Raw genomic sequence first — 17563 nt, 5'->3', positions numbered from 1 at the left:
CAAGCCTAGGCAGACAACACAGCCCAGGTCAAGCCCTGTGCTGGAAGGGAGGGAGCATCTATGACCGAGCAGCTAATTGCTTAATTGATGAGTCCTTAGCAGGGATCTGGGTTTTCCATTTCCTGCACAAAAATGTGGACCTTGCAGGCTGGCAGAGTTCCAACCTGCAAGGGGCTGCCTGAGGATGTGGGGAGTGGGAGGAGGGCAATCAGAGGCAAGGGCTGTGTGCCTGTGCACACATGCACATGGTTAGTAATGCAGCCAGGCAGCATGGTGGAGTGCAGCTCCTGCAACTCCCTGCAGGTAAGTTTATGGGAAGGGGCATAGGTGATGTGTGGTGGAGCCAAGGGGAGGAATAAGCAATGTGTCGGGGGGTACGGGGGCACATGACCCCTCCCAGTTTTCTGCACCCTCAGGAGGGCACAGAGCTGCAGCCTGGCTGGAGAGGCACCAGGCAGGAGCTGCCCCCGTGGCCCAGTGAGTGGGACCTGGTGTAGGAAGGTGAAGCAGGGCAGGGAGGCTTGGTGCTGCCGCTGCTGTTGGGAGTGCTGTGCCACCATGGCCGCCAAGGTGAGGTGCCCTGTGCCTACCCAGCAGCAACAGGGAGGCACAACTCCATGCTGCTGCTGCACCTTACCTTGGTGACCATTGTAGTGTGGTTGGTGTGGGGCTCCTGGCAGTGACTGCAGCGGTGCAGAGCTATGCCCCCTTGCTGCTGCTGGGCAGGCAGGGGGTGCCTTATCTTGGCAGCCATAGCGGCGCAGCAGTCCTGTCTGCACCGGGTCCCACCCACTAGGCCACTGGAGGTGGCTCTTGCCCAGTGCCAGTCCAGCCAGGCTGCATCTCCATGTCTTGTTGTGGGTGCAGAGATCTGGGGTGGCATTTGACTCCCCATACCCTCCCAATATGTTGCCTATGGCATCACTTATGCCCACACACCCCCTGCCCCACGTACTTGGGAGGCTGGGGCCTGCGGGCAGGGGACTGTGGGTCAGGAGTGAAGGGCAATGTCATGGGCAGGACACCAGAATAACAGGGATGCTCAGCACCACAAAGCAGCTGGGGGGACAGCTGTAGCTGGACCCACATCCTGGTAAGTGAAGGGGGCAGGGGGAGCTCTGATTTTCCATGATAAAAAAATCCAAAATCAAGTGCCAAAAATATATATATAGTTACAATTGATTTTATTATAATGATTGAGGTACTGGGGTACTGGTGGGCCTCCGACTTGCTTGAAAACTGTAAATATATCAATAAATCATTGTGTTAGATTGATATCTATCTGTATAATGGTGTTTCATTTTAATTGTGGAAAAACGTGAATTTGGAGTTTTTTAATCAGAAAATTTTGATTTTTAAAAAAAGAGAATATTGGATACTTTAACAGAAAAAAACAGATCCCTGGTCATTAGGCTGCTGGCTGTTTTCCTCTTAGGTTATGGGTACTAGCCCCCCTCGCTCTTCCTCCTCTCCTCCTCACTCCTCTTCCCTTCCCTCCCTCCCACCTGCCCTGCTGTCTTCTGATTTCTGCTGGGGCACTGGGCAGCATCCCTTCCCTGCCAGACTGTGCCTGCCTGGAGCTAAAGGATTACCGGTAAGCTAACTGGTTATTGCTGCACTTATCAGTTGAATGATTAATCATTTAACCTTTCACATGCCTACACCAGTCCATGCTCACTATACCCACAGCCTGCTCTCAGGTACATAACCTGCTGCTGCCCATAACCCCAGTAGTCCAGTCTCAGCCTTTTCCAAATGCACCCTCCAGTTAGAACCGAGTCTCCCACTGCAGCCCCCCTACTCCCCTCACAGCCATCTCATGCCTGACAGGGGTGGCCAGCTTGGGGCACAGGTGCCACAAGAGGCACAGGCAGCCTCAGTGTGTGCCATGCAACATGTTGGGGAAGGGACAGGCAGCACTGTGACAAATAGGGCAGCGAGCAGACAGCAGAGCAGCAGTTTGGGTAAGAAAAAGGAATCGGAGTGCAGAGAGGTTGCAGGGCTAATTTGTGGCACATCTGCCAAAAAGATTGGCCCCCAATTGGTCTAGCCAGTCAGGGCCTTACTTCTACTCAAAAGCTCTGTCCAAGTCAAACTCTGGAGCACAAAAATCAACCCACCATCTCAAATAAAGTATCCCACCCTCCCCAGAACCAGCTGCCATCAGTCCTCCTCAGGACCCATACTGTACAACATGGACCCTTGCTGCCCCCTGCACCTGTCAGCATCCCTCTCAGTTCTTCTCAAAGGCTCAAGCATTAGGCCCAGGCTTGGGGCTTCCCAGCTCCAGTCCAGGCTCCTCTCCCAAGGTCAGGCCCCTTCTTCAAGACTGCCCAGAGGCAACTGACCCCCTCAGCCTGTGGCAGGGGTTAAGTGACCAGGAACAGACATGGCCAAGCCAGCACTTGCTTTGTTAAAGGTACAGATTCCCTTTTCCTCTCCGATTCCATTATAGCCTCCCATTACACTACTGCGTCCCATCACATATATAAGATGCCGTTGAATTTAAGATGCACCCAGATTTTCTCACTATGATATTAAGAAAAAAACCCCAAATAATCCAATAAAGAAATGTTTATGAGGATGCAACCTCTGTGGAACATACAAGGCCATTTTGTAGAAGAAATATTTGATTTTAAAATGTAAGCAGTATACAGTATCAGCAGTTACTGGGAGTAACGCAGTATATTGTTTCCCGTTCAGGAGGTAGCTGGAGTGGGAAGCCATAGAGCCATGTTCCAGCAGCACCGTGCCCCATCTGATTCGTTCTGCTTCTCAGCCATGCTAATCACTGCGCCCTCAGAACCACACCGGGGGGCTTTATTTCTTGGAATCTAGAGCGGTGCAGTCAGTTCCTAGTCCTGACAACCTATGCAGCACCTAGGACCATATTTTGGCCCCCAAACTTGGCTACGCCCACAGAAGCATATGGCTCTCTATGCCCACCCCCCTGCACCAGCCCCACTCTACAGGCTGATCAGGAATGGGCCAGAGTTGTCTCCCAGCCTCAGCCCCCTGCCCTCCTACTCCATGGGGGTATTCTGTGCAAAGAAGGCAAACATGAGCATGGGAGCAAAATGCACCTCCTAATAAATAGCTGGGCCAGGGGACCGTATGGGGTCTGACTTCTTGTCCCTCTCTGTCTTGGTTTCCCTCTGTGACACTAAGATGATCGTTACCAATCTTGTAGGGGGTAGGGAGGGACTAGAAAATCCAGCCCAGCTACGTTTGCCTTAGGTCACGAGAAGAGATGGGATGAGAATGTGAGAAGTCCTACTTGCCTCAGCTGCTAGTCGATGGGAGTTTGCTTGCATTGGGATCTGAGGCTCTAATTCCCCTTTTTGATAATGTTTATTCCATGTAAGCACCAGCCACGTTTGGCGCACATACCATTGCTACCCATTGCAATACTATTAATCGCCTTTGCGCTTTGAAGTGGCAAATGACTCCTGACCCAGGCTGTTAGATTCCTGTAATAGCATGGCAAATAGCCAATAAGACGGTTTCATTTTGCTCAGCCCGTTTTGCAAACCATCTGGTAAGTGCTGTTGTAATTTCTCCAGCAATTTTGAAAATAAATGGCCAGCTCTAAAAACTTAAGCTTAAAAGTGACCTGCAAAGATTTAAACAAGATGAGCTGAGTGTATTTTCACATGCTGGATGCATAGCAGAGCAAAGGAATGAGGGGTGTCCCAGAGAGAACTGAGCTTAAGCATGCCTGGCTTAAACATTGGTGTTTCAACCTCTGTCTTTCCTGTGTCAGGCCTCATCATGCACTGGACAGTGACATCACTGCTCCTTGGAAATCCCATGATCCTTTAGTGGGTTGAGTAAAGGACAGGGGGTTTATATGACATGGTACAGCTGAAATACAAATGGGTCTGGTGCAGCCCTTTTGCAGTACTCTGGAAGATGCACCTGCTAGATGTATTCCTGAGTGGGGGGAAGAGGGGAATAATTTTGCATGGGCTACAAGAAGCGGCCAGGAACAAGGGCATGAGTAGATTTCTACTGCCTCTGGCTTTCTTCAGCTACTACCACTGCTCTGTGGAACCAAGGTCCTCTAAGCACTGTGACTGAAACCGGCCTTCAGATTCCCCCTGAATCAAGGTGCTTCAATGCCAGCTCAGAGCCCTGCACCAAGAAGAGGTGGGTCAGCTTCATGCAGCCCAGCCGGTTAATACATCACCCAGGTTTTACTACTTATTTGTATCACAGTGGTGAGAATCTATGACAGCTGGGGGGCAGGAGAAAGAGTGGGGAGACCCAAGCAGACATAGTGCAAGTATACGCAGCATGACCAGAGAGCAAGTCACAACAGAAGAGATGATAATGGACAGGAGCCGGTGGAGGAGGAGGGCTCTGAAAGGGAAGCACGATCCTAGAGGAAAATGTGCTCAGGAAACCATTTGTATTGCCGTGCTGTCCAGAGGCCTCTGTTATGGGCACTGGTACAAAAATGGACCGTTTTTAAAATCCAGGGACCCATATATGAGTTGGCTGAGCCTGTGCACACAAAGGTTTGTTCTGTGACTGAGGCAGAACCAGAACCAGAAACAAATAGTTAGAGAGATTCTAGATGGGCATCTGCTGTGGTAAGCCAATGCAAGCTGCTGGGTGATCAACTAGTACCAGGGATAACAGGAGTTCAGGTATAAGTCCCCACAAGACCTGTGAGGCTTCCAGGTATGCCACCCAGCAAGGCACGTGCAGGCCAGGCTCAGCTTGGGTAAATTTACATAATAGAGTAATTGATTTCAGTGGCCCTAGAGTGATCTACATCAGCAGAGGGTCTAGTCCATGGATTTCAGTGAGTGGGGGATATACTGATTTACACCATTTAAAAATTTCTTATAGGCTGTTCTCCGAAAATGTAAGCAATAGGATTTCTACCAGGCCTGGCTTGAATGCCATTGAAACCAGTGCTATAACTCTGGTGGTCTGTGGTGGGACCAGAACAAGAACAACACAGGGGTTTAGAAAAGAGTGTTTCTAAAATGCAAGTCCTTGTATTCCTCACTTCATGCACTCAGCTGGTGCTGGAGATGGATTTTTTCTATACTCGGTACCAAGTAACTGTAATTATAATTATCACTTATTTCTGTAGCCAGTATTTTATAAATAATGGTGTACTTGGTTCTACTTTCATCAAATGCTCCAGAACTGGCCTTTGATGTATGGCATACCTGTAGGACAGTACTTTGCATTACAAACTGCGAAAGAGTTGGCCCAGATATGATACCATGGCTAATGTAATTGTAAATAGGCTTTGCTTCTAAAGCAGTGTGACATTGATTCTCCATCCTGTGACAGCTTTGTCTCATTACCTAGATTTATTTGGTATCTGATGGATTTTAATAGCTGGTATCTGGTATCTGATGATTAAAGAAATGGGGATGTGTCACTTAAACATGAGGGTGGACGCCAGCATCAAGAAGGAGGATGCTGATTAGGAGTAAGAGCGCTGATCTGATGTGGGGAAAGGGGGAGGGAGGGTCTCCCAAAGCTAAAGGAACAAGCAGGGAGTGGAAATGGAGATACAGAGGGCAGAGAGAGCTTGGGGAATGAAAGTGAAGTGCTACAGATCAAGGGGAAAAGAAAATGCTTAGCAGAGGAAGGAGATGGAGACAGAAGCCTGAAAGCAGAGGGGATGAATTGAGACCAGCAGGTTTGTCTCTAGATAAGGGGAATTTGTACTGTTGTAACTACACTGACATGGTCATGTCAGCTTCTCTCCTAAGGCAGACATACTAAAGGCCAGATTCTATTCCACCTATTAGGTGTCTAAGTGGACTTAGACATTTAAGTGCAATTCTATTCTGCTCTCAAGTCCTAAAAATCCATTAATCTATTTTTAAGTCCTGAAAATCTATGAATTCAGCTATTTTTGTATTGCACTATCCTCTAGAACAGGGAGTTTTGCATGGTGTTTTGCTGTCCTGGACTAAGACGCATCTGTCTTATGGTGGAGCAATGCTTCTAATGGAAATGTTACCAAGTATAGCTACAGCATGAAAAACATGCCCCAGTCCAAAGAGGGCTTTAGTGCAAACACTCTAGAATCAGACAAAGAATCATAAAATCAGAGAAAAGCAAGAGGAAGGGTACTCAGGAGATCATTTATTCCAAACCCCAACTCAAGGCAGGATCATCCCTGTCTACACTATTCCAGGATCACCCCTGTCTACATCATAACCTGCTCTTAAAAATGTCCAAGGATGGAGATTCCACCACAAACTCTCTAAACAAGCTGGTCTAGTGCTTAGTGAGAAAGTTCTGAGTATCCAACCTAAATTTCCCTTATTGTTATTTCTTGTCCTGTTCCCTGGAGCCAAAAAGAATAGTCTATATCCATCCTCTTTATAACCACCCTTCAAGTATTTGAAGACTGTTATCAAATACCCACTCAGTCTTCCCAGACTAAATAATCCAAACTTTCCTCATACATCATGTTTCCTAGACTAATAATTTTTTGTTGGTCTCTGCTGTACTCTTTCTAATTTCTTCACGTCTTTCTTGAAATGTAGTGCCCAGAACTGGACACAGTATTCCAGGTAAGGCCTCACCAGTCCTGAATAGAGCAGATAAATCACATTGATGACTCACAATGGTAGAAAAAGAAAATGGGTAGGCAGAGTGAATTTCTGCACTAGGCAAATACTGAGCTCTCTGAGTGCAACAGAGCAGAACCAGTTAACATCCTGCGGGCTTTGGGAAGCAGCATTTTTCTTTTAGTCCAATACTGTATAGTACATGCAGGCCCTGATCTATGACTTGGCTTTTTCTGTGTTACCGTGTTAATAAGTGTAATTAGTGGTAATGGCTGCATTCAGGGTCTGAGCTGCTTTTCAGTTCAGCCATCTCCACAGTACCTTGTTGCTGTTCATGGATAAAGGAGTATAGCCGTGGAATTTCCTATAGACCAGGGATGGGAAATTATTTGGGCCTGTGGGCCACATAGGGAGTTTGGCTGAGCTGTCACAGGCTGGGTCAGCACCCTGCACCACTCCCCTCTTCCCTACATCACAGTTCACTAAAACTCCCTATGTGGGATGGGGTTGGGGATGTGGATGTGGATGTGGATGTGGCCGTGGGTGGGCGGGGAGCAGTGTTAGGGAGTGGGATGAGTGGGTGAGGCTGGGATCATGGGGTGGGGTCATGGGGCAGTCACAGTGCAGGACTGGAGATGTGGTAGTGCTGCAATCCGGCTCTGCCCCGGCCCCGACTTTGGCCCTGTTTTGTCACTGCTCTGTGATCCTGGGGTCTTCATGGTGACCGGCTGGGAGCTGTGCTGGCAGGGTGCATGGCTGGGCAGATGCAATGTGGCTGTGGCCAAGTGGGGACATGCATCTGAGTCTGGGTTTGGGATCTCAGGGCAGTGACAGCATAGGGCCAGGGCTGAGGAAGACCTGTGATCTGCTCCCTGCACACCCCTACCAAAAGAACTGGTGTCTGTCACAGGGGTGTGTGGGCAGTGAATCGTGGCTCTTCCCCCAGGTCCCTGCCTCAGCCCTGGCCCTGTGCTGTCACTGCCTCAAGACCCTGGGGTCTCCCCATCCCCATCTGTCCATCTCATTCCTTGCTGGCTAATCGCCCCATCCCAGCTACCTGGCCAAGCACCCTGTTTGAGCGGGTCCCTCCCCTGGTGGTGGGTCGGGGTGCCTGGGCAGCAGGGGTGAGTTCAGCAGAAGCTCAAAGGAGCCACCACTGCCACTACTGGAACTGCCAGGAAACCAAATGACCTGCTGCAAGACAGACAAAATCCCTTGGTGGGCTGGATTCAGCTCGCGGGCTGTATGTTGCCCACCCCTGCTATAGACTCTTGCCTATGGAAAGGCGCATTTGGGAATTTGTCACTCGTCGTTCTCCTGGTTGCAGGTTTCTAGGACTGACCTTCTTAGCCATCAACAGACTCATTTAAAACCCTTTACTTGATCTGTGGGAGTGATCATCCTCAACCATGAGGGATCACCAATGACAGGTTTCCAACCAGGAAGCCGAAACAGTACTGTGCATCATAGGAACCACTCTCCCCCATCCTCCCCACCACCCCCACACACACACCCGTGGTAGGCTCAGTCAAGCAACATGGGCTTGCTATAAAGGGAGATGGTTTCCCCAGATTATGCCAGGAGAAGGCACAGAGTGCAGGTCAGCTGGTAAAAATCAAGATTGTGGAGGGATAGATGCATAGGTTCAATAAGTAGAAAGAAACTAGAAACCAATGGGCAAGAGACAGGATAAGACCTTGGTAATTGACAGGGGTGCAAAGTGAGAGAGAGGTCATTAAGTATCTATTCAGTATCATGTTGGGGCTTGAATCTATTAAATACAATGTTGGGGCATGAAGCTTAGGGCTTGGACAGACAAAATATTTACACTGGTAAAATATAGCAGACAGACAGCACAACACTTTGAGCTGAGGTGAGTTTACCCAGTCTGGTGGGGCAGTATCCCTAAAAGTATCAGGAAAAATCTCTTCTGCTATAAAGTATGTCTGTTTAGGTTTTGTCTGAATTTATCCTGTGGTAGCCATATGTTAAAGGCAAACTGGAAAATACTTGCCCAAATGATGGCTAGTGATGAAGGGCGATAAGAGTCATCTAGGGGTGTGTACAGACATTGCATAAAGCACTTTATTGCTGTGGTTTAACAGAAGTGCATGGCTTTACCGCACGTTAAAAATGGGTACAGGGCTTTATGTCAACCCTTGTTAAATGAGGTATTACAGTTGAAGCGCTGTATTTTATAGCATTTTAGCAACCTACAGTGCTTTAAATAACTCCTGTACACTGGTCAGATTTCTGAGTGGTGGAGAAGACCCAAGAGGCTGTGGAGTGGCCTCTGCCGCCTAGCCTGGAAAGTGCAGGGAGGCACAGACCCCCCCCCCCCCGGCCCTGCACTTCTGTCATATGTAAGAGCTTTGTAACGCTGTAAAAAGTGCTCTAAATTATAGTGCTGTAAAACATGCACAGAGCACTTCTGTACACACCCCTAGTGCATAAGCTACTTTGGGATAGCTGCCTGTTTTCTGGTATATAAAATGGATCTAAACTACAGCAGAGTATGTGCATTTCTGCCCTTGGTATTATACTTGTGTATCGGGCTATCATAGAAGAAGCTGTCTTGTTCTGCCACCTTGCTGTTTGGGGATAAGAACTTAGTTCTGCCTTGAAGAAGGTACACATTACTTCTCTTGCAAGAGCAAGGACAGTATCACAACAAGTGAAGTAGATTCCACTCACTGCACACCTCTTTCAGTTGCCTTACTGCCCCACTGGCAGTAATGGGCAGTATTAGTGCAGTGTCTAGGGCACAGCCCTTCTCTCCCCATCTGGAGCCTTAAGGCTGCTGACCATATTATAACTGTGCCAATAACTTTGATAGCCTTGGGTATCTCATTTGCCTTTCATAAGGCAGATGACCATACTGAATTGTCTAGGGCAATTCCAAATGTTAGGGCTGCATTCTGGTGGCTCCTTCTGTCTGGGGATTTTGACTGGGGTGTGCCAGTGCTCCTCTTGAGATTTTAACTTGGCAATTCCTAGTGAGAGGGTCTTGCCCCTCCACTCAGGATGTGACCAATCACCATATTTAGGGTCAGGAAGGAATTTTACCCCATGATTAGATTGGTACACTGGAGATTTCTGCCTTCCTCTGTAGCAGGAGGTGTAGCCTTCTTTCTTGGATGTCTCAAAGTATTTTAACAGTGCTCGTGGCTGCAGGATATTGGCCACCATTGTCCTCCTGTGTTCCTGGTGGCATGTTAGGGTGTAATACCTTGTGGTTGTGTCAGGATTGACTGTGTAGCTTCTGTAATGGGTTAGACAATGGATTGGTACAGGATGGTTTGGAGAGGAATGATCCCACCTTTGGTGGGGGATTGGACTGGATGACCTCTGGAGGTCCCTTCAGGTCCTACTTCTCTAGGATTCTATGAAGCCCTGAAATGTGACTTTTGTCCTGAATTGGGATATCGTCCCTGAATCTTTACAAGCCATACAAGAGGTACCTCACCACCATTCACTGCAGCAGGGGTTCTTGACTACTGGGCGATAAAGCTTCTGGGAGTGTGCCACAGGGCAGATATGGGAGCAGGGGGTATTAATTCTCCCTTCCTGCATATCCCTGCTGCATCAGGCAGTGTCAGAATGAAATGATTTGCTACACCACCAGGGCTCATTAGTGCTATCTCTCAACAGAATTAATTAGCCTGCCTGAAACACCACACTAGATGGCTGCTCTACATCCCTTCTGATTCTAAATAGATTGCTTCTGGTTCCAGAATATCTGTCAGGGAACTCAGACACATGGAGCAATATTTGGTGGCTCTGTGTTCTGTTTAGATAATGTATAGGCCGTGTAGAGCACTATTTTCATTTGGAAATGTTTAAAACTGTGTTTGGATCTCTCCATCTCTCTCTCTCTCTCTTTCTGAATCCTTTCATCCAAAGCATAGTCTTTGATTTTCTTGGGTAGAATGAGACTGTCATTTAACAGCAGCATTTAACACGGCTATACTTGACAGTAAAGTCAGCATATAGCTTGTCAGAGAGAATTTAAGGTGAGTGCAGAGCACGACTCAGTTTGGAGCTGGTCCAAGAGAGGAGGCTCATGCCTTTTCCCTTGCAAAATGTGCTGGTGGATCTTTAATGATCACCTTGGCCAGGGCCTGAGTTTTATCTCTCTGAAAGGGGTTGTTAAGATGTAATATACTCACCTCTAAACCTCCTACTATTTGAGCAGAACTGCATTGTCAATGATGGCCATAGGTGACAGAAGACATTAGCCAAAAGTTAATATATCCATTAGATGGTATCTAAGACAGGCCACATCTATATGAGCAAGTCTTATTGGTAGGGCTCATGCATCTTCACCAACACCTCAGTTTCCTTAGGCTGCTGCCCAGTTTGCTGCTGTCACAACCCAAAATAAGTAGTGCCCATGTCACAAGCAAGTAAAACCATTCAAAGCAGTTTTATTTTGCACTAGGTTAACTAAGGGTTAACTAACAAGATGATAGTAACAGCTTTTTTTTGCTGCGCATGTCAAAAAGAAATTTATTGCTGCGCCACTACAGAGATAAAACTTAGCCTTCTGTGCTTTACATAAATCATTATAATTGGTCAAAGAAAACAGGGAGTAGCCCTGTGAGAGAGAACCCTAGCGAAGACCGCTAGATAATTGGCGATTCTAACTAAATTTATGACGTGGCGAAAAGCAATTGGCTATTATACAAATAAAACCCGTTTTCACTTCCGTGAAGTCGGGGGGAGAGCGACTCCATATACACCTGGAGACCTCTGACATAGGCATCAGAGTAAACTGACAATTTGATCACTTGTCAGTGCCCCCCCGCGTCTTGACCCAATCTCAGACGTAAATCGATGACTTACAGCCGGCCCGACCATTTTTCTGCCCGACCATTTCTATCCAACCACTTATGCAGACCGACCTACGAACTCTAAGCTGTAACTAACCAAGTATCTCTGACCTCCGTCTTTCACCACCTTGACGGCGTGAGTAAATAATCTTGCTTTACAACCGATAAGCGTCCGCCTAATTAATTCCACTCCATGCATCACAAGTACCCACCTAACGGCTTCTAAGGTCCCGACCCCCCCCACTGCAGTGCCCGGCAGCGACAGCTGCTATGGCCAGTGTTCTCTCAGCATGAGCACATATGGGTAAGTGATGCTGTGCCCTGTGGGCAGGTGTCTCCTGTCCTGATCTCCAGTAGTGCATTGCTTCATTGGACATTGTTGGATATGGACACTCCTTTCAAGACAAGGTGGAAGCATGGAGTCATATTCCTACAATTCCCCGTATTACATCCCATAATATTACCCCCCCACTTTTTTAAAATTCCCAAGCTTCCTCCATCACGTCCCAGACTCTGCTCTTCTTTGCAACCACAGTCAAGCTCTCCATTATCTTGGTAGCAGGACTATAGCTCCTGAAAGGATCGGTGGAGCTGCCTGATGCAGATTCTTCTGGATTTGTGGAACTTCATTGATAACCAGTTACTGGTTGTACAGCAGTGAAAATAAAAATACTGAGCAGGAAAGGATTCTATTGACAGCTGATGAAGGTTGTCAACTGTTGCAGGAGTTTCTTGGCTGGCTTCCCATGGAAAGATGGTGCTTTTGGGTCTCTAAAACAGAGTGATAGGAATGGATCATGCCACTAACCTGGGACAATTATCAGTAACTGCAGAATGTTTGGAGGCAGCAGCCATATCCTAAGAGCTGTGAGCTAGCCTGGCTCCAGCCCTCCAGTTCTATACTGTCAAAGAACAGTAGCTTTGATGGTGGAGAAGCATGTGGTGATGCTGTTCTGAAGGCTAATAACCCTCTGAGTGTGTTGGTGGGCCGTCTGTTTGGTGCAGTGTGAGTGATTGTTATCCTGATGGACCAGAATCAGGATCCTGAGCAAGATGTAGGAAATAAGAGGGGGATTCACATCCAAGCTAGGCTGAAGCCATAGACAAGACACCTCTCACAATGTTGCTCTTCCTCCCCCTCCCATATAATAAGTACACCCTTTACTAGGTCAGCCACTCGGGTTAAAATGGAAACCTACCTCTCCCAGAACTGGGGAAAAGAAGGTTGCAGCTCAAGGTTGGGGAAGTTTTAGAAGGGAACTTCCAGTGGGAAGGGTCTTTGGGAGTTTCCCTGGGCACAGGAGGAGCACAGGAGACTGAAGAGAGAAGGCACCTTTTGTGCACTGCATGCAGGGGTTTGTTTTTCCCAGTGAGATCAGATAAGGAACAACAGGGGCAACTCTCTTTCCATCTTTATTGTACATGTGATGGGGTGCAAGCAAAGGTATTTCAAGCATAACAGCAGGCAGCAGCACGAGACAAACACAACATGGAATAGCCTGACCTACTGGCAGAAGTGTACATCACACATACATACATAGCACTCAGTAAATACAACCTCCTCCTTTAGATAATGCAGCCCTTTAAGTACTTGGGCCAGATGGCGACTTGCCTCAGATGGTCTGATTCGAGGGTTGGAATCATCTCATCAGAGATGGCAGTCAGCTCTTTTGGCTTGTTCTGAGTTGCTCTGGCAGCTGGAGGGTTTGATGGATCTGAAACAACAGCTGATTGGCTAGTAAGAACCAGTCCTGTTGGCAGTACATTATCTCCTGGGTCAGGAGATGGCACATCCTCTAGAACTTGACCTCACATCTGTTCAACATGTCTGTGAAGTGTCTTGCCATCTGGAGTCTTGGCCTTGTGTTATATTGGTTCCATAGATTTAAGGACCTTTAGAGGCACCCACTGTGGCTTGGTTCCATAGTTTTAAACATACACAGGATTGTTTAGTTTGAAAGTCTGTAGAGATGAAGTAGCTTGTTTTCTAGAGAACTAGATGTCTTGGTTTGTTGGATGGCTTAGATCCAAGTGTTTTGTTGGTGGGTCATCAGTAGTTCTGTTGGGCTGCAATCTGTGGCTGTACATGGAGTCGCATGCTATTGTAGTAAAAAAATTAGCTACTATGTTTACTCAAATACAAGTTGAGATTTTTTCCTAGTTGGCATTAGGAAAAAAGGCCCTCATTTTATAATAGCATATAAAGAAAACTCACTAAATAGACCATTTATCGGTAAACTGCTGACAAAACCAGCACATGCTTAACAGTGGAAATCAATTAGGAAGTTTATTAAATGCAACACACACCAAGCATGAGTATAAAACACATAACCCCCATTGAACAAACATGCTGATGGGAACCCACCACAAAGATATATGAGTGAAGGCCAGCTGAATAAAATATATAGCGAAGTCCATTTAGTGCAGTGCTCCTCACTACTGACTCTCTCAGGTCACGGTAAGCAACTACATTGCATACACTCTGACTTTCCTCTTCACTCCCACAGCTGAGCTGCAACTTTCTTTCCCATTTCTAATGATTTCTGTTTCTTCACCAGCCTTAAATGACTGGCAAACATCACAAAATGGGGCCCCAAGCAGTTCACCCAGAATCCTTCTGTTACCCCCCTCAGCCTATCATATATGAGTAGTGTGGCCCTACTCTCCATGAGGTGAAGTCAGAGCAGGTTGTCCTGCACCTCATCTACATATACATTTCTGGAGCATCCTAGGACTCCAAAGGACACTTGGTTTCATTCATGAATGGGGGAAAATTAGCACTTGGGTCATTTGTAGGACATATAGTGAGCAGTGCTGAGCTGTGGGGGTCACTATGGCTTGAAATCCTGTTGACTCTGGTGGGGTTTAGCCAAATGAAGTATGTGGAAAATAACAAGCAGAACAAAAGTCACTTTAGCCAGACGGACATTGGTAAACTCAGGAGTCAAGTTGGAAAGGCCCTTCACAACCAGCATCTGGATAACTTGGGATCTGAAGAAGGATGGTGCTTCCTCATTGAGACTATTCTTATCGTTCAAAAATCTACGTGATCAAAAAGAGAGAGGGGGCCAAGAGACCCATGTGGCTCAACAGCAATATCAAGGAACTTCTCAAAAAGAAAAAAGAAGCGTATACCCAATGGAAAAATGGTTCAGGATCCAGAGAAGAGTATACTTATACAGCCAGGATCTGCAGACATGAGACAAGGAAAGCCTAGGCATCCATGGAAGTCAAGCAGGTGACTGAAATGAAAGACAACAAAAAATCCTTCTATAGGTACATAGGGAGCAAGAAAACAATCAATCTCCACTGTGGCATCCCTATGGAAGATGGAGGGGAAGCCCACAGCTGACCCCCATGAAAAGGCAATGCTCCTCAACAATTACTTTGCATCAGTACTCCTGAAATCAGGCGAGAACTGGTTGCCAGACTAGGGGTGCAGAGAATACGGCAATGACAGTGGTCCTCATAAAATCAGTCCAGGGCAGGTGAAGAGACTTTTAGATCAGTTGGATGCTTTCAAGTCAGCTGGTCCAGATGACCCTCACTCGAGAGTGCTGAAAGAGCTGGCTGAGCTCATAGTGGTGCCTTTAGCAAGGCTGTTCAAGGGGTTGTGGAACTCAGGAGTTGTCCCTAATGACTGGAAGAAGGTGAATGTGGTACCCAGCTTTAAGAAGGGAAAGGTACCCATCTTTAAGAAAAGACAGAGGGATGACCCTGTCAACTACAGACTGGTCAGTCTGACTTTGGTCCTGGGGCAAATCTTTGAAAAAATTGTCAAGGAGGCCATCAACCACAAGCTTATATCTGTTGGGGTACTGAGAAGCAACCAGCATGGCTATGTAGAGGGGAGGTCATGCCTAAACAACCTGGTGTCCTTTTATGATCAGGTACTTGGACCACCTGGACATGGGACAAGAGGTGGACGTCATCTACCTAGATTTCCGCAAGGCCTTTGATACTGTTTCCTGTGAAATCCTCTCAGTTAAGTTGGAGAGTTCTGGCCTAAACCAGGCTACAGTGAGGTGGTTTGGGAACTGGCTCAGCAGCCGATCCCAATAAATCTTGATTGATGGGGTGGCCTCATCCTGGAAGGTCGTCTCCAGTGGTCTACCCCAGGGATCGGTGCTTGGGCCTGTGCTTTTTAATATCTTTATTCATGACTTGGACAAGGGAGTGAAAAGCACAACAATTAAGTTTGCAGATGATACCAAGCTGTGGGGACAAGCTGGCAAATCAGAGTACAGGTCAAGGATTCAAGACGACCGTGACAGACTGGTCCTATGGGCTGAACAAAACCAGATGAGGGTCAGCAGGGACACACGCTGGGTCCTTCATCTGGGCAAGAAGAACCCTCACCATATCTATACAATGGGGGGTGGCCCACTGGCTGGCACTGCATCTGAAAGGGACCTAAGGGTGACAATCAACCAGAAGATGAATATGAGCCACCAGTGTGACAAAGTTGCCAACAGAGCAAATAGCACTCTGGCGTGCATCAGCAGATGTGTCGCCAACAGATCCAGAGAGGTGCTTCTCCCCCTCTATTTGGCATTGGTGAGGCCACAGCTGGAGTACTGCGTCCACTTCTGGGCACCACACTTCACGAAGGATGTCGACAAACTCAAAAGGGCGCAGAGAAGGGCCACCCACATGCTGAAGGGCCTGCAGGACAGGCCGTATGAGGAGAGACTTTGGAATCTGGAACTGTTCAGCCTGAGCAAAAGAAGGCCAAGAGGAGACTTGATAGCTGCCTACAAATATGCAAGGGAGAACGTTCCAGGACCTAGATGAACAACTTTTCAGAAAAGCACCCCCTAGGAAGACATGGACTAATGGACACAAGCTAGTCAAGGAAAAGTTTTGGCTGGACACAAGGAAAAATGTCTTTTCTGTACAGGTAACTAGAATCTGGAACACACTTTCAGCAGAGGTGGTGCAGTCGCCATCTCTGGTGGTCTTTAAGAGGAGGCTGGACAAATTCCTTGTTGAGCTTCTTTGAACCCAATTACCTCCTGCCCATGGCAGGGGACCAGACTTGATGATCTTATAGGTCGCTTCCAGTCCTTCTTTCTATGATTCTAAGCTTTTGGCTTTGAGCTAATTTTTTGGCTAAGATGAAGCATAAGACAGAACAATCCTATGCACTAGTACAGGGTGGGGACTGACTGGCTAAACAACAGCTCTGTGGAGAAGGACCTGAAGGTACAGTGAACAGTAAGCTGAATGTGAGCTATTAGAGCCAAGCCTACATGAGCTGTAGACTGTGCAGTTATTTAGTACTTGCATAACCAGTAGTAGTCCCCGCATGTTGGGGTTTTTTTTGATGCTACTGTGCAGTAGTGTTTTATCATGGTTAGTGCCCTGCAACACTACTGTGCACTAGTGTTTTATGTAGACACAGACAGTGTACTCTTATTGCCATGAAGGCTAATAGCATAGTGATCTGCATTAGTAGGAGTATTGCCAGCGGAACAACGGAAGTGATTCTTCCCCTCTACTCAGCACTGGGGAGACCATATCTGGAGTACTGTGTCCAGTTTTGGGCCCCCCACTACAGAAAAGATATAGACAAATTGGAGAGTACAGCAGAGGAAAATAAAAATGTTTAGGCATCTGGAGCACCTGATTTATGAGGAGAGGTTGAGGGAACTAGGGGGTAAAAAGCACTCTATTCAAATTTGCTGATGACACTAAGATGTGTGGGGATGTGGGCATGCTAGAAGGGAGGAATAGGCTGCAATTGGACCTAGACAGGTTATAGGGGTGGGCAGATGAGAACAGGATGGGTTTCAACACTGACAAGTGCAAGGTGCTGCACCTGGGGAGGAAGAACCAGCAGCATACCTACAGGCTGAAGAACTCCCTTCTCGTCAGCACAGAGGCAGAAAAGGATCTTGGAGTCATTATTGATGCCAAAATGAACATGGGCCGACAGTGTGGGAACGTGGTCAGGAAGGCCAAACACACTTTGTCATGCATCCACAGATGCATCTTGAGCAGGTCCAAGGAGGTGATCCTCCCACTTTATGCAGCACTGGTCAGGCCGCAGTTGGAGTACTGTGTCCAGTTCTGGGCGCCGCACTTCAGGGGGGATGTGGACAGCATCGAGAGGGTTCAGAGGAGGGCCACCCACATGATCAGGGGGCAGCAGGGCAGGCCCTATGGGGAGAAGCTGTT

General features: G+C 47.4%; 1 long non-coding RNA gene across 1 annotated transcript in view; it reads left to right on the top strand.

Moving 5' to 3' along the window:
• Nucleotides 1–266: 266 nt before the first annotated feature.
• LOC102383806 overlaps nt 267–17563 on the top strand; it is a 25482-nt gene continuing 8185 nt past the window's right edge. Inside the window, exon 1 of the long non-coding RNA XR_324358.3 lies at nt 267–303. This is a non-coding gene — a long non-coding RNA (uncharacterized LOC102383806). The remainder of the gene's footprint in view (nt 304–17563) is intronic.

Source organism: Alligator sinensis, unplaced genomic scaffold, assembly GCF_000455745.1.
Source record: "Alligator sinensis unplaced genomic scaffold, ASM45574v1 scaffold239_2, whole genome shotgun sequence".
Lineage (NCBI taxonomy): Eukaryota > Metazoa > Chordata > Crocodylia > Alligatoridae > Alligator > Alligator sinensis.
This window is presented reverse-complemented; position numbering and strand designations above follow the sequence as displayed.